The sequence below is a fragment of the Protopterus annectens genome, chromosome 3.part1, assembly GCF_019279795.1.
Source record: "Protopterus annectens isolate FY-2018-M chromosome 3.part1, PAN1.0, whole genome shotgun sequence".
Taxonomy (NCBI): domain Eukaryota; kingdom Metazoa; phylum Chordata; order Ceratodontiformes; family Protopteridae; genus Protopterus; species Protopterus annectens.
The window spans coordinates 377,913,586-377,931,934 of record NC_056732.1 but is presented as its reverse complement, the minus strand read 5'-3'; the positions used below and the strand labels follow the sequence as shown (position 1 = coordinate 377,931,934).

Below are 18,349 nucleotides of genomic sequence, written 5' to 3'. Positions count from 1 at the left end.
CCTTGTTAACCATGGAACTATTTTGGATTTAATTCTGGTAGTTCTTGGAGGGGCATGCCTATTTTGTATCTCTAGGAAGGTAGAGTTAAAGTGTTTGATAGCTTCATCAAGGGGTAAGTAATACAGTTGTGACCAGTTGTAGAGCTGTAGGTCTTGTAAGAAGTTTGGTAAGTTGAAGTGTTGTTTGTTTCTTATTGTTTGGAATATAGGGGTTTGAGGGTGGTGGGTGTTATATTTGAGTAGGAAGGTAGTTTGATGGTCACTTAGTGAGTCAGGAAGGGTACCTGCTAAGTATGAGGAAGGTATTTTATTTAGTAGAATCCAGTCTAAAAGTGATTCTCTTTGAATATTTTTGTCGACTCGGGTGGGTTCTTTGATTAGTTGAGAGAAGGTAAGTAGGTTGATATGATTAGTGGGAGCCTGGGATGAGCAAGTAAGCCAGTCAATATTAAAGTCCCCTAATAAAATAGTTTCTTGTGGCAGGGTTTGTGATAGCCATTGTAGTAGATTTTCCATGATGGGGATATTATTGCCTGGGGGGATAGAGCCTGTAACTATGTTAATAGATTTGTTGTTACCTAATTTGAGCCTGGTTAAGAGTATTTCTGCCTTGTCCACAGGGGGTAAAGTCAACTCGGATTTAGCTATGGATAGTGTATTTTTATACAGTAGAGCAATGCCTTCACCTTTCTACTTTGGTCTGTCTAGCCGAAGGATACTGTATCCAGGTGGTAGGATCTCTGTATCTTTGGTAATTGGCTTTAGCCAAGTTTCTGTTAAACTGATTATATCTGGAGTATATTGTGAGATTAGAGTATGAAGCTCATGTATCTTTTTTTTAATGCTCCTGATATTTAGGTTTAGAATGAGTAGACTATTTGCTGGTCTAGTATTGATTTGAGTTAGTTTGGGTAGTTGCGTATTAGTAGGATGATATATATCATAGGGACCTGGGTTAGGGTGGATATCGCCATCATTTAATAGTTCACGTTGTAGTTTTTGCAGTGTTTTCACTATCTTTTGCAGTATTTTAATGTATGTTTGGGTCCTAAAGGATTTGGGGTTGGCATTGATGGGTTTAAGGAGGGTATAAGTAGTAACAGTGGTGTTGAATAGGGTGGGGATTATTGTTAGGGAGTATGAAGAAGGGGTGGGAGAGATAATGGCTGTAGATTTATGGATGAAGGAAGAGTTGTTTTGTAATGAGTGGTTGTAACAAGTGATGTGGTAGGTACATGTTAGGAGGAGTAGTAGGGTCATTTGCTGGAGGCAGATGTTCATTGTAATTGGCCTTAGTTGATTGATAGGAATGAATTGGTGGATGTAATTAGATACATGATGGTAATAAGAATGTTATTGGTAGTAGGAAAAGCGGAGGGCAGGGAGGATGTTGAAAGGATGTGATGTAATTGTGGGAGGGACTGGACAGGATTGGTAACAGGAGAATGCAAAGGGCGGGAAGGTTGTAGATTGGATGTGAGTTAATTGTGGGAGGTGCTTCCCAGGTATAAGTGTAGTTGTAGTGGGGGTGGGAATTGGGGGTAGGGTAGGGGAGCAGAGTGAGCCCGCAGGGTGAACGGAGCGGGTAGAGCCAAGTAGTAAAGTAAGAAGGCAGGTAATGAGGAAAACAATCAGAGATCTGGAAGGTAAGTTCAAAGTAAGGGATATGAGGAGCTCAGGGCTAACCAGTGGTGTCGAAACAAGTGGTAGGAATGGTGTCGAAAGCCTTAGCGAGGTCAAGGTAGGCTGTTTGAGCCACCTTTCCCTCGTCTATGGCCTTGGTGACTGTCTCCAAGAAGTCAACCAGGTTTAGTAGGCATGATCTGCCCTTAACAAAGTCGAACTGGGTCAGGTCAAGTGTTTGGGGGTTCCCAATGTCTTTGTTAATGAGTTCCATGATGATGCGCTCCATAGCCTTGCAGACCAGGATATTCAGGCTTATGGGGTGATAGTTACCAGGGTCAGTTGTGGCCCCTCCTTTGTGGAGAGGAATAACTGTTGCTGTTTGCAATTCTACGGGCACACAGCCTGTGGAGAGGCTGAGGTTGAACAGCATGTTTAGGTGGGGGGTTAGTTTGTTCTGTAGTTTGTGCAAGATGCAGCCTAGGATGCCATCTGGTCCCACTGACGCTGTGTTTTTGTCTTTTGAAAGGGCTGTTTTCACCTGTGTGTTTGTGATTTTTGGAACACTACACTTTTCCGGTATTGTTGTGGGCCCTTTTGGAGGTGAGAGGGGGGTGAAGTTTGCACTGAATCTATCTGCCAGGATATTGGCAATATCAGTAGGTTCAGTATATTTTGTGCTATTTTGCACTAGTTCAGTGCATATCTGCAAGTTGCCACTTAGATTCTTAACATAGCTAAAGAAGGCTTTGTGGTTATTTTTTGAATCCTTGGCTATTTTTCTTTCAAAGTTAGCCTTGGATGATTTCATGAGGGACCTTAGTTTCTAACTGATACTGATCATGGATTTCTTTCCTTCTTGGGATTTGCTTTTTTTCTGAACTAGTTTCCTCCTTCTATTGTATAGCCTGTTTATTGCAGGGGTCCACCAAACTGGTTTCCTTCTCTTAGAGGAGTGAGTCTTGGTTTTGCTAGGGATGTCACGATACATGCATCCTTGTAGGTGCTCATAGAGTGCATTTGTAAAGGTTTCTGCATCTTGGGCAGCGTTATCTTTTAGCATGGGGGCTGTGAAACTTACCACCTCTGTCTTAAGTAAGGTGAAGTTTGCTTTAGAAAAGTTTTTTACTGTGGTTTCCTTAGTTGGGGATAGTGGTGGGGTGTGGACATCCACAGTGATTAGTTTATGGTCTGATTTAACCAGTGACGGGTTGACCTCTGGTGTGGAACACCTGTCGCCCATGTTGGTGATGACCAGGTCTAACATGTTTTCACCTCTGGAAGGGGAGTTTACCAGCTGATCCACGGCATTTGAGTTGATGAATTCCAGGAAGTGCTGGGCCTGGGAATTTGTACTCCAGTAGTTTTCCCAATGAATGGTAGGGTAATTGAAATAGCCCAATATCAGGGTGTTCAGTAGGACCTTCATGTTTTCCAGTGTCTCCAGAAAGGTGGAGTGGTGGTTCTGGGTCATGGAGGGTGATCTGTAGTAGGCCACAATTTGCATTGCAGATTTGCCCAATGTTAGTTGCACATGGATGATCTCAGAGTTATCATGCTGCACCACTAACTTGGAGGTGTAGGTATCCTTGATGAATATGGATACACCCCCTCCTTTTGTGTTTCGGTCTGTGTTCTGTGGCTGAAATGTGTGGTATGAGTTGTAACCCGGTAGTGCTGGGGTGCTCTCTGGAGCCTTGAACCAGGTTTCAGTTACTGCACAGATGTCAACGTTCTCCATACTGAGGAGTGCTTCGAACACGTGCATTTTGAGATTTAAACTCCTGGCGTTGAGTAGCATAACCCTCAGTTTTTTGTTAATTGTGCTGTTTACGGAGGCGGGTTTGACTTTTGAGCCTTGCCTAAAAAAAGGCACTATGGGGGCAGCAAGAGCCTTGGCCAGTATTCGAAAGCCTAGGGGTGACAGGTGCAAGCCGTCTCTCGCGAAGCAACGCGGCTTGTCGAGCATGTCGTCCCAGGCTGACAGTCACTGGATACCCTTTGAATGACACCAGAAGCTTAGCCAATTGTTGAACTTGATCATTTTTTCTTTATACTGAGGTATCATTCTTGGTGAGAGTAGGATGCTACTCAGGGTCAGGGTCATACCAACCTGGGCTGCATGATCAGAGAGTTCTTCCATGTCTCTTTCCATGTAGTCCAGGAAGGTACATCTCAGGTCATTCACACCAACATGAACAATAGTTAACCATACCAAGGAAACACTCTAAGGCTTGGACATTGTCTGGAGCTGGCATCTCAAGAATGGCTGTTTGTTTGAAAGGGTCTGGTCGTAAGTCTGTACTGGTAAATAAATGACCTATATAAGTAACTTCTGGTAGGCTGAATTTACATTTCAGAGGATTGAGCATTAAATTCACTTCACGTGCTCTGTCCAAAACTTTCCTGAGGTTTCTGTCATGCTCTGCTTCACCATTACCTCCAACTTGTAAATCATCTACTATTATAGCACAACCTGATAAAATTTGCTCCATTGCACGCTGAAAAATTTCACTGGCAGAATTTATTCCAAAAGGCATTTTGAGGAATCTGTATCTACCAAATGGGGTACTGAATGTAGTCAGTAGCGAAGATTTGCGATCAAGCATTACTTGCCAAACTAAACTCTTTGCATCTAAGACAGAAAAAACAGTGGCATTTGGCATGAGGGTTGCAACCTCCTCGGCTGTACGTATAGGATGGTGGGGCCTCTTTAATGCTTTAAGTCTCTTGGATCAATAGATATTCTGAATTCATCTGATCTTTTCTTATGATCAGCTACAACGGAAGACACCCATTTAGTTTGTTCTATAACTGGACAAATCACACCTTGTTGCACCATTTTATCTAACTGGGCCTTGACTTTGTCCTGCATAGCTATCAGAACTTTTCTTGCTGGTCTGACCACTGGACTGACCTCTGGGTCTAATTTCATGGAGTACGCAACTAGAAGTTTACCTAGCTTGTCTTCGAAAATATCAACATACTCTGAGAAAATAGCATCGATGAAACTAGAACTAGGACATGTGCTTACATGATGGACTTCTTTGGTAAAAAAAAAAGCAGTTTCATTCTTAAACTGTCTCTGAAACATAATAATGACTGCACAGGTCTTCTGACTACATAAAATTGTAAGCTGTAACTGTTCCCAGCTGAATACCATGTAAGCACCACTGAGCCTTTGGTTTGAATCTCTTTACCTCTATAAGCAACAAGCTTTGCACAACTGGCCAAATTAAGTTGTTCACCAGCTCTTACTCTAGCACATTTCTGCTTGCATAACATTGCACTTTGAATCAGTGTCTACTTTCAGGTACATGAGTTTACCATTGATCAGGACAGTACAAAACACTTTGTTCTTTGACAACAAATCTACTGTATTAACCTTCTCACCAACCACTGATACACCAGCTACACAGAAAGTAGAGTTGCAGCTTTCTATATGATCAACTTGCTTTTTTGAGTGACCTTTCTTAATAAATGAATGAGACTTGCTTGATTTACAAAACTTTTGAAGTAGCTCCATTTTTTTACACTTGTGGCATTGCTGGCCAAATGCTAAACACTTCTCTCTTTTAGACTCATGACTGACACCACAATTATGACAACTAACAATAAGACTTGACTTGGGTTTTGCTGACTCACCCTTACGCTGCACTGAGAATGTCCATTTTACTGAGCTAGTCTTAGTACTTGCTGGAAAGTTATAGGTTCTCCCTGGAAATCCTGCAGGGGCTGCAGCTGCCATGTGCTTAGGCCTGTTTCCGCTGGCCACATGCTGCATGCTGTCTAGAGGCTGTTGAAACCATGCTCTTATCACTTGCAAGCATATTTGTGTGCCTTTCTGTAAGCTCATATATCTGTCAAATCTCTATAGCTTTGCTCAATGTTAAATCACTGGCACGACGCAAAATCTTTCTCATTGCAGCGTTATTAACACCACATACAAGCCTGTCTTTTATCAACTCATCTTCCAAAACACCAAACCTGCACATTTTAGCCTTGTTTCTCAAGACAGTAATATAAGCTTCAAAAGCTTCCACTGGCTTTTGGTCTCTTGTATAAAATAAGTGCCTCTCTAATGTAACACTTGTCTGGGGGCTTACATATTTCTCTAAATTTACATTTCAAGCACTCAAGATCCTCCCTTGATCCAGCTTGTACAACAATATGATGGTTTTCCCCTTCTCCTGCATATACTGCTGGTGTATACACAAATGAACTCTCTCTTTCAATAGCTTCTGACCCAGCTAAGTTAAGCAAAATAAATGCCCTCGTACATGCATCTTTATAAAAAAAAAAAAAAAAAGCTGCTTGCATGAAAATATTGTATTCCTGCTCAAACACTCTCCAATTCTCTGTAATATTATGATCAAAAACAAGTGGACTGGGTCTGCGAAATGCCTCTGTCATAACACACAGTAATAGAGACCCTTGAAATTATGTATGAACGTACACACATGTCAGAAATTATGCACACTAGCACAACAGACTGTTCGAAATAACTGTACTTTATAAAATAAGCCTTTGTATCACAAGAACACTTTGAAACCAATGTACTTTGCGAAACCACTCCTTATCAGTGTAAGAAACACTTTGAAATGACTGCACTTTGTGAATGAACTGTACACAGCACAAGAAACTTCTTGAAATCGCTGTACTTTGCAAAATAACTCTGTACAGTATAAGAAACACTTGAAATGACTGCACTGTGCGAATAAAATGTACACAGCACAATAAACTTTTCAAAATGACTGTATTCTGATTGCACTTTGCAAAATAACTGTACTTTTAAACTCTGTGAAATAATTGTACTGTAATAAAGCACACACTGCAGACACCTTGCACACTCTGAAATGCTTCGAATAACTTAAGTTAAACTTTGAATAGCTTTGGTTAAAGCGAAATAGTAGCTCATGTCAAAACATGGTCGTTTACTAAAAACATGCAGTCACCTTGCTTTTTTATGCTTATTTTGCCCTTTTTGTTGTATTCGTTATGCTTGTTTGACCTCTCATCATGCTCATACTTTTCTTATGCTCGTTTTACTTTTAACATGCTTGTTATGCAAATCAGAAATAACTTTGAACACCCACATAGGTATTTCTGGTAATTCTATCCAGTATCATGGTTTTGAATGTTTTGTTTAATCAATAATACGTTTTGTGCCTTTCGTTTGATTAATAATGCATTTTGTGCTATCCATTTGATTAATAATATGTTTTGTGCTTTGCGAATGCTTCATATCTTTTTCTTTATATTTTTTTTCTTTTTTTTGGATTGTTTGTCTTAGGTCAGTATGAGTCTTGCATTGAGCAGCATTTTACCTTCTCCACGGATGATGTGACAATATAAGCATTACACCACCAGCCTCTTCCTGCACGTAGGTGTTGCACGGCCCCAAGAAAAGCATACCAACAGACAAACAAACGGAGCCAGCAAACAGTGATCAATAATTCTGTATTAAATTATTAGCATCATAGCAGAAAAATAAATCATACCGGTTTCGGCTGGTAAATTACACAGCCTTCATCAGTGTATCAGCATTGACATAGTTTTTGGTGTCATTTGTAGGGGGTACAATACTTGACAGCCTGGAAAGACATGGTAGATAGACCACGATGCTTTGCCAGAGATGGTTGGCATCTGTCCCCTTTAGGCTTTCGTATATTGTTGAAAACCTTGCCCTCCACAATAGTGCTTTTTTTAGATATTGTTAATCTGATAAACCTACCAACACAAGAACATCTAAAGGTGTAACTACTCAATACCAGGAGCCTAAATAAGAACCTCCACCATCAGCACACTCTCTTCACAATGGAGAATGTAGACATTTGTGCAGTTACTGACTTGGTTTAAAGCTGTGTAGACGACGCTAGCAGTGCAGTGTTACAATGCCTTCCAAACATTTAGACTGCCTACTGAACAGGAAAGAATAAAATGTGGTGGGATCTCAATTTACATCAAAAGCATACACTCCTCAAGGCTGGTCAATCAATAAAATGTGCTTGAGCTTCTTCAAGTCCAAATTACCATATGCAAAGTCCCATATCATATCCTTGCAAAGTATAGGTCCTCCTCCATGAAAATCCATAACACATACTTAAGTGTAATGAAAACAGTTCCCATTTAACCCAACAGCATTATTCATGGGCAACTTTAACTACTCCACTATAGACTGGGAATCACATGCAACCCCTAACATGCATGCCCAGAGATTTCTTGGCTTTGTAAACACCAATACCCTGGACGAGCTAGTCAGCGTGCTCAGTATGGATGCAAACATCCTTTACTTGTACTCACAAACATGGGAGAATGTTCACAATCCCTAATGTATTATCCTCATTGGTCAGGTCACACCATAAAGCTGTCCCTTTTGAAATAAAAATAAAACCTGACATACCGGCTAACCCTGGTACTTTTATGATTTATTCTAAGACAATCTTTCTACTATTAAGTGGCACCTTAGAAAAATTACAATCCCCCCTCCAAACTCACACAGCTGTCTATGAGGAATTGTTCATGGAAATCCTGTATAATCACATCAGCAGCTGCCTTAAGGCAGCTATACCAACTCATAAAGCACGCCACCCTGGTGCAATCTAAAAGTTAACAGGTTGTACAACAAAAGGAAGAAAATTATGGTGACAATTAGGATGTACAATGAATGGCAAGGTAAAAACTCCCTCATCATTCTAAACAAGCATCTCATGGGGTTTATCATGTCATATCTACCAAAGTCAAAATAGCCTCCCAGGCCAATGATAATTACAAAGCTTTCTTCATCTTTGTCAGCAACCTCAAAGGCACTACACAACAGTGTACTAAATTAACTGTAAATGGAGCCACCTGTACTGAGTCGGAAGATATAGCAAATCTTCTTGCTGACAAATTTAGCTCCAATTTTACACCCCTCCCCCGCGAAACCCTCATGAAACACTCACAATCATATTAGGGAATGGGTCCTCAAGGCACTCGCCAAGACCAAGAACAATGCATCACTGGGCCCTGAAAATATCCAGGGATGCCTCCTTAATAACATGAAACATGAACTGTTAGACCTGTAAAAATCACTATTTAACCACAGCCCCCAAACAGGCTTTTTGTCAAATGAATGAAGAACCATAATGATTATACTACTGCACAAGGGCAGGCCATCCCCAAACCCAGGGAACTATCAGCCCATAAGCTTGACTAGGCTAATATGTAAAGCCATAGAAAGAATAATCATGGATATGTTAAATAACAGTATAGGAAACTTGCAAATGCTAGATCCAGCTCAGTTTGGTTTTGTTAAGGGCAGGTCATGCCTACTCAACTTAATGGATGACTTTCAGAAAGTCACCACAGCAACTGATGAAGGCAAGATAATGCACACTGCCTCCCTTGACCTGCCTAAAGCATTTGGCACAATATTCTACTCAGGCATTGTAAACAAGTTTGCTGAATTAGGTATTAACCCCTATGTCACCTGCTACATAGCCAAATGGCTCACAGACAGGACCCGTAAAGTTAGGATAGGGGAGTCTCATCCACAAAAAGGCCAGACATTAGCAGAGTTCCTCAGGGTTCAATGCTAGGATAACTCCTGCTTAACATCTACTTCTCTGAAGTCAAGGCTGACATTAAAGGCCTTTGGCTGACAAAGTTCACAGAAAACTGTAAATAAGGTGCCATCACTGAATCCTCCAAGACACAAATACCCGCCAAAAAGGCCTGTCAAAGACTAATAACTGGTGCCAGAGTAAAGTTCTTAAACTGAATATTGACAAGTACATAATAATATCTTTCTGTAGGACAGACACCCACACAAATTATGACACTGGTATTACATCCCTAAGAGTAGACCCAGTAGCCAGGAATGAGAATGCACGTAGATAGCAACTTGGCCTTTGTTACAAGAGTATGGCATCCAGGTACAAGAAATTCCTTTTTCCATTGTATTCTGCCTTAATTTGACCAGTCACTGAGTACAATTCCACCTTCAGCATGTACCTGACCAGGAATATGCAACAAACGGAGCACCCACAGAGGTTTCTCACAAAAAGAATACATGGTTTATAAAACAAGTCCTATGCAGACCACCTCAAGACTTTGTCTTTAAACTCTGTCTTTTACAGATTGCTGAGAGATGACTTGTGCCTGGCCTACAAAATATCCTCTGATCCAGCCTTAATGACCTTGCTGCTCATCTGCAAATCAAATAGCATCAGCTCATCTGCAACATAAACAGGACATGTTGGAAGGGCAGGTTTGTGTCTCATAGGCTACCCGTTCTTTGGACAGGCTTTCCATCCATCCATGTGAAACAAAGTTCTTCCCTCCACTTATTCAAGCAAAACTAGGACCAGTGGATGGGGAATTGTTAAGTTCTCCCTGGATCTAGCACCTACGGCTCTATTAGAGACAGGAAGGTTGTAAATGCTCAGCCACTCATGTCTAAGTTTATATACACCCACAAAACCTAACGGGTGGGCAATAACTTTCCGATATTTCTGAAATGCATGGCTAGTCTTAAAAAAGCCCTTTAGGATCATTAGCCTACTATCCTCCAACAATATTATGATCCTGAGACTGTAGTCTAGGAGGAAAAACTCAGGGAAATATCTAAATCCAGACCTATTTTTCCTGTGAAAGAAAAGCTCTTTAAACCTCTGTTTCTCTTTTTGGCAATATAATGTTTCAGACAGATTAGTTCAGAGAGTAATCTACAGGAAAATAGTCCTGTGAGAAGGAATAATACAAGACTTTTCTAAGTTTTCCTGAAATCCTAACTTCTATAAGAGATCCCTTACCCCTCAGAGAGATTTCCGACACTTTGAAAAAGAGTCTACAAAGACAAACAAATAAATAAAAAGTGTATAGGATGAAACAAGGCAGATAAATCATTAAGGAATTTTATTAGTAGGTAATTGCTTTTGCACCCATTCAAAGGTGCTTCATCAGACCATTTTAAAATCACCAAAGAGATCCTTATATAGTAAAATATCATCTATTACATCATTAATTTAACCAAACACAGAGAAGCATCATGAATAAGTAATAAAAAGAAGTTATGTACTCACCATAATGTTCCATCTGAGTAGTTGTACTTCATTTGTCTTCAACCTGTGGGTTTTCGGAACTGAATTGGATCCGAGACGGCTGCATCACTAACATCTGATCCGAGCTCCAAGCTCCTCCCCTTACCCATAATGCTCCCCTGTTCCTTCCTTCCCTCAAATCAAGTTTGCTGCTCAAGAAAACATATGCCTGACCCAATCAGACCTTACCACTAATGGCTCCCAAAAACTAAGCCAAGCATAACCAGGAGAGCCACTATAGAGCTCCTCTCCCGTATACAAGGTTAGGAAAATAGTAACGAGGTCAAGGGGGAAGGAGGGGGTGATGGCTGAAGACAAATGAAGTACAACTACTCAGATGGAACGTTATGTTGAATAGATAACTTCTTTATCTGAAGTAGTTGACTCCACCGAATTCTCCAACTACCGTCCCATAGCCCTTCTTTCTCCTTTGGCCAAGATCATGGAAAAATGCATCCATAGGCAATTGCTAGACCACCTAATCCATAATAACTTGCTCTCTAACTGTCAACATGGTTTCAGACCCTCCCATAGCACTACCACTGCCCTCCTTTCCTTTACAGATTGTATTAACAAAAACCGTAACTGTAATATGCTTTCCTCGGCACTATTTATCAATCTGTCAAAAGCATTTGACATGGTCAATCATTAAATTCTGACAGATATCATCAAATCCCTGGCCTTAGATGTACTCTCTATCAAATGGTTCCAATCCTACTTAGATCAAAGACAACAGGCTGTACTCTGGCAAAACACTCTATCTAACCACCTACCAGTTAACCTCGATGTACCTCAGGGATCCATATTAGGACCTCTCTTTTTCTCCATATTCATCAACGACCTTCATCTAGCAATTCCCCATGCTACCTGCATACAATATGCAGATGACTCCACACTTGTATGCTCAGCCACAACCACCTCTGAACTTCACTCACTTACCCAAAATGTATTTAACACTGTTGAACAATGGTTCACTCACCATTGCCTTCTATTAAACCCAAAAAAAACTAAACTCCTCCTTTTCACTCCTAATCATAAGTCCTCTCCCATAGATTCTGCTGTTACATCCACTAATGGTACCATTATATCACCTGACCTAACTACCAAGCTACTTGGTATTACCATTGACAATTACCTTTGACATACATATCAACAACACTATTAAATCTGTCAACAAAAAACTTGGCTCTCTCTACAGAATTAAACCCTTCCTGTCACCTACAGCTAGGACTACTATTGCACACACTCATCTAATCTCTAGACTCCTGTATGCCTCAAATATTTTCACTAATCTATCTAAGAATAACCTCAATAAATTGGAAATCTCATACAATAACATAGCCAGATTTGCTACTGGTAACCCATTTAGAACACACCATTGCCTTAATTTAAAGCAGCTTCAGTGGCTGGAACTACAGAATCTGCTCAAATACCACCAACTAATCATTGCCCACAAGACTCTTTACCAACCTTCCAATACTCCTACTCTATCCACCATCATCACCCCCTATCATAATCTGAAGTCCTTACGTTCATCTCAAAAACTTCTAATTAACACATCTAAATCTAACAACAGGGCTGGGGATTCTCTCTTCTCTAATACTGTGGGAAAATTTTGGAATCTCTTACCCAGCAAACTTTCCTCAGTTTCCTCTATATCACTCTTCAAAAACAGACTGAAACTTTTCCTCAAAACACACTGGTTATGCCCCTGTACTAAACCTGACTAATTCAGCATATCCTATACCTTAGCTTTCTCACTCTGTATTTCATTACTTCCATCCCTCAGAATACTTACTTGTTAAAAAAAAAAAAAAAAAAAAAAAAATATATATATATATATATATATATACATATATATATATATATATATATATATATATATATATATATATAAGTTATTATTTTTTTATTACTAAACTCATTTTTTTTTCAATCTGCCTCTTTTATTGTAACGTACTTGTATATGGAATTAGCCTGTATACCTCCCCTTTTTTCTATATTAAGTAATGTCCCTACTTGCTATTTTGAATTGTACACTGTATTGAATGCATTTCATATTGCATTGACTTCTGTCCTCTCTGTATTATTTCTGTATTATCCAATTTTGTACTTGTATACAAATCTGAAGTTATTTTATATTGTCCTGCAATTTTATTATCATGTGTGTCATGGAGCTTTTCTCCCCGGGCCTCTACTGAAAATGGACATATATCCAGTTAGACTAGCCCGATCAACAAATGTAAAATAAAATAAAAAATAAATAAAAATTTGGTCTTCAACCTGTGGGACAGAGTTCCCAGCTACCAACACCTGGGTGGCCCTCATGGAAGGATATTCTGGAGCACCACGGAGCCAAAGGATGCCCTACTCCTGGATACAATGTCCAATTTGCAATGAGATATGAAGGTATGAGATGAGGACCAACTAGCTGCAGAACAAACGTCATCCAGAGATACCCTAGACCAAAAGCCACTGAGGTGGCCATGGACCTAGTGGAGTGGGCTTTCACCTGACCCGGAGGGGAAATGCCTCTATCAGAATATGCTCGAATGATACACTGGGAAATCCAGTGAGCAATGGTCAGTTTAGAAATTGGCTTGCCCAGAAATCGTTTTGAATAGGAGACAAACAACTGAACAGATTTCCGAAAATATTCTGTTCTGTGGAAATAAAACCTCAGTTGCCTATGTACATCCAACAAGTGTAACTTGTATTCACCCCTATTTTGGAAATTTGAAAAGAAAACAGGAAGATTGATAGTTTGATTGATATTAGTTTCTGAAGTGACTTTGGGAAGAAAGGAAAGACTAGTGCACAGGGAAACCTTGCCCTTATGAAAAAAACATGTAAGGAACTTTAATGAGAAGTTATATACCTACCATAACGTTCCATGTTAGTTGTCTTCTCTCGCCTTCTTTTTTGCTGGATGGGTTCGGAGCCGAACCTCGGCTCCGATTCGGCCACTTACTAAAGCTCGAGAGCTAATTTTACCGGCTCGAGGCAACCCTATATCCCATGATGCTAGGTGATAACTACCCAGATCTCGTTTGATAGCTGAAACAACATTAGGCAATATAGTCCTCCAACTGGAGAGGAGGAGTAAAAAGGATAACCCCGAAAGGATCGCTATCTAAGCTGTAGTTACCCTAGGACAAGCTATTTGGCTGAAAGTGCAAGATCAGGACCCTTCAAAGAAGGGGAAATCTTCTTGGTCAGTCCAGGCTAGGGGGATGGTGGGCGGGACGCAAGAAAGAAGGCAAGAGAAGACAACTAACATGGAACGTTATGGTAGGTACATAACTTCTCAATGTTAAGTTGTCAATCTCGCCTTCATTCTTGCTGGATGGGACCGCGTCCCTAGCACCTTCATCCTGGGTGGCTCATTGGAACAGACTCTTGAGAACGGTGGAACCAAAATTTGCCCTGTTTCTGGAGGCCATGTCCAATTTGTAATGCGAAACAAAGGTATGAGGAGAAGCCCATGTGGCTGCTGCACAAATAGTGTCTATTGGTAGTCTAGCTTGAAAGGCTGTTGATGTGGCTAGCGCCCTGGTTGAATGGGCACTTGGCCTAGAAGGCAATTCTTTACCTCTGAGTTGGTAAGTATACGTGATCAGAGAAGAGAGCCACCTAGACAGGGTTACCTTGGATACTGGAAGGCCTTTCCTATTTTCTGCATAAGATAAAAAGAGTTGATCAGATTTCCTGATTTGTTTAGTTCTGTCCAAATAATATCGGAGCTGACGATGAATGTCCAGACAATGCAGTTTTTGCTCCGCTCTGTTCGAATAATTAGGGAAGAAAACTGGGAGGTCAATTGATTGATTTAAATTTGTCTGCGAAGCCACCTTGGGTATGAAAGAGGGGTTCGTTCTTAGAGAAACTCTGTCTTTGTGGAAGACTAAGTAAGGAGGACGAATGCAGAGGGCATGAAGTTCAGATACTCTCCTAGCAGATGTAACAGCGACCAGGAAGAGTGTTTTCCAGGAAAGTAATTTCAATGAACAGGAAGCCACAGGTTCAAAGGGAGGTAGAATCAAGGATGTTAAAACTAAGTTTAGATCCCACTGTGGTGGAGGATCTTTGATCGGGGGTCTTAGTAAAAAGACACCTCTAAGGAATGCTTTGCAAAGCTTATGGGACATGATGCTGCAGTCCGACAGGCCTATGTGAAAATTTGAAATGGCTGCCAACTGAACTTTTACTGTGGAGGATGAAGATCCTGAATGAAAAATTTCAGCTAGGAAATCCAAGACCGAGTGAATTGGAGCAGTGAACGGATCTATATTTCTAGCCTTTGCCCAGAAGGAAAAACGTTGCCATTTACTAGTGTAGATCCTTCTGGTGGAAGATTTAAGGGAAGCTACTATGATATCCCGGACGGGATTTGAAATCATAGGAAGCCTGGCTAGGGACGGAAGTGGAGCAACCAAGCAGTGAGGTTGAGAGAATGGAGGGATTGGTGCAGCTGCCCCGACTGATGGGCCAAAAGATCTGGCACTGGATCCAGATGCCAAGGCTGCTCCAAAAGATAACGATGCAGGAACAGAAACCATATCTGTCGAGGCCAATAAGGGGCAATGAGAATCATCTTGGCTCTCAAGGCGGTTGCTTTCTGAATTACTTGTGATATTAACGGAAGGGGTGGAAAGGCGTAAAGAAGTCCCCGAGGCCAATCGTGGACTAGAGCGTCTCTGGGGGGATGGCCTGGAAGGGGGAAGAGGGTGAAGAAGTAGGGGCATTTGCTGTTTTGAGGTGTAGCAAAAAGATTGCAGCAAGGAAGGCCCCACTTCTGAAAAATCTCTTCTGTCACAGATTGTTTGAGAGACCACTCGTGTGGCATGAGAATAGCTCTGCTCAACCTGTCCGCTATGATGTTGGACTTCCCGGGGATATGCGTTGCTATCAGAAACCGCTGAGAAGAGATGGCCCATTGCCAAAGTCTGAGTGCTTCTCGACACAGGGGATAGGACTTGGTTCCGCCCTGCTTGTTGATATACCACACTACGGACATATTGTCCGTTCGGATTGCAATAGTCCCCAGGGGAAGAGAGTCATGGAGGGCTTGCAACGTCAAAAGCACTGCTCTCATCTCCAGGACATTTATGTGCAGGTGGCATTCGAAAGGTTGCCATGTGCCATGGACTATCCTGCCCTGAAAATGCCCCCCCCCCACCCAATCAGGGAGGCGTCCGATGTGACCGTGGCGACCGGGGAGGGAGGAATGAAGGGTCTGCCTTGATGGACTTGAGGGGACAACATCCACCAAGACAGATGATTTTTGCAAATTGGAGTTATCATGATCTTGTGGTGCATAGGGAGTTGTTGGAAAGACCATTGGGCGAAAAGCATCCACTGTAGAAGACGCATGTAAAGGCGGGCAAGAGGAAGAAGTGTGATGGCGGCCGCCATGAGCCCAATACTTTCAGGACATACCTGGCCTGAATTCTGTCGCTCTGAAGAAGAACATGGACATGGTTTTGAATATCTAAGATCCTTTGATCTGTTAACTTTGCTGAGAGCTGCACGGTGTCCAAGTTGGCGCCTATAAAGGTAATAGATTGACAAGGCAGACTTTTCGAAATTTATAGAGATTCCTAGCCCTCTGCAAATGTGAATGGTGTAATCTCTGGCCTGAAGAAGTTGATGCCTGGTGGTGGCGGTGAGGAGCCAGTCGTCTAGATATGGAAACACCTGGAATCCTTGATGCCTCAGGTGAGCCGTAACCGCTGCCATACATTTGGTGAACACTCTGGGAGCTGTAGTGAGACCAAAGGGCAGGGCTCTGAACTGGTAGTGACTGGCCCCCAGCCGAAAGCGGAGAAACCTTCTGGAGCATCTGTGAATATTGATGTGATAGTACGCGTCCTGAAGGTCCACAGAGCACATCCAATTGTCCTTGCCCAGAAAGGGTAGAATGGACTGTAGCGTGACCATCCGGAATCTTGTCCTTTTTACAAACTTGTTTGGTTTGCTGAGATATAATACTGGTCTCCAGTCCCCTGTTTTTTTTGGTACCAAAAAGAACTTTGAGTAGACTCCGGATCCTAGTTGGTCTGCTGGGACTGGCTGGATGGCTCTTTTTGCTAGTAGTTTTGATATTTCTAGCACTGCTTGTTCCCTTAGACTGGGTGGAACATCTGGAAGGTTCCCTTTTGTTGAGTTGGGGTTTGGATAAAGGGAATTTTGTAACCCTCGGATATAACCGACTGTACCCATTTGTCTAAAGTGAGGGAGAGCCAGGCTTTTGGGTACAGCGACAATCTTCCCCCGACTGCCTCCGAAGGTGGACAGTCGGGCAACACCTCAGGGATGTTGGAAGGGTTTGTCAGAGAGAGACTCTCTGCTACCCTGATTCTGCGGACCCCCTCTGCCTCTTGGGCGGCATCTGTTGTTGTTATCCCCTCTGCCTCTGGGGGTAAACTGACCTCTTGCGTCAGGCGTGACTCCTTGTGATTTGCGGAACCACATTTTTCCACCCTTTTGACCCTTAGGATATGGTCTGGAAGGGGTGGAGGAAGGGACTCCTACGGCAGAAAGAGTCTTGCCATCTTGCTCGCATGTGGTCAAGGTGTCTTTCACTTGAGGCCCGAACAACGACGAACCATCAAAAGGGGAGTTAGTGAAGGATGCCTTGAAGGGGTCTGCAAAATTACAAAGCCACATCCAGGCGTGACGCCTTAAGGCCACATCTGTGCCTGCGGCCCTACTCACTCCATCGGCTGCATAGGGAATGAGCTGCATGGAGGAGTTAACAATGGAGTTTAGGGTTCCTAGCTGTGAGTTCATTTTATCTTGGGACCCAGCAGCTGACGGATCCTGTAAAACTTCACCCAACTCTTTGAGAACATCTCTCTGAAGGCGGGTGAAGTGACACAAGTAATTCAGCAACCACATGGCAAAGATCGCTGAAGAAAACATCCGCTTACCATACCTAACCATAGTCCTAGAATCCTTGTTAGGAGGATGGATAGGTACTGAAGGATCGGCTAGTTCCTTCTTGGTGGCTGTAGCCACCACCATGGCATCAACCGAGACACCTTTTGTTAAAAATTGCCTATCAGTTGGAGCCGTAATAAATTTAGAAGGCCTCCGTGGGGTGGGTTCCACCGAATCCGGGGCCGTCCATGCCTTCCATGCCACCACTTCCATAAGGGGGTCGAAAGGCGGAGACACCCAGGAGGTGGAGGGTTGAGAACCAAACGCCTCCAGGTAAACCGACTCATCCTCAGAAGGATTAAGGGAAGACCAGTTCCCCCTCTGTTTGAGGATTTCAAGGATGTCTGAGAAAGAGACATCCTCAGAGGGGGACTTTGGGGATCCTTCCGACTCATCCAAGTCAGTATCGGATGTAATGGACTCAGGGGAGTCCACATGCTTCCTCTTACATGTCCTCTTGCACGGAGGTTCACCTGACGGATCAGGAGAAGCCTCGGAAGAGGAAGATATTCCCAGTGGGGAAACCTGAGGCGTTGGATCTCTGGGTCCGGGAGCAAGAGAGTGGGAAGAGACGTCAGCAGGCACTGTAGTGGGAGGAGCTGATGGAGCTGACTGTTGACCATGCCCTGGGGCTAGTACGCTCCTCATCACTTCAAAGGCTCCCCTATCAGACAGGCCAGAGGGCTCCCGCTCCGAAGAAG

General features: G+C 42.4%; 1 protein-coding gene across 1 annotated transcript in view; it reads right to left on the bottom strand.

Moving 5' to 3' along the window:
• The window catches only part of COLQ (collagen like tail subunit of asymmetric acetylcholinesterase), a 3,098,435-nt gene that overhangs the window by 1,474,161 nt on the left and 1,605,925 nt on the right, over nucleotides 1–18,349 (bottom strand). The window lies entirely within an intron of this gene.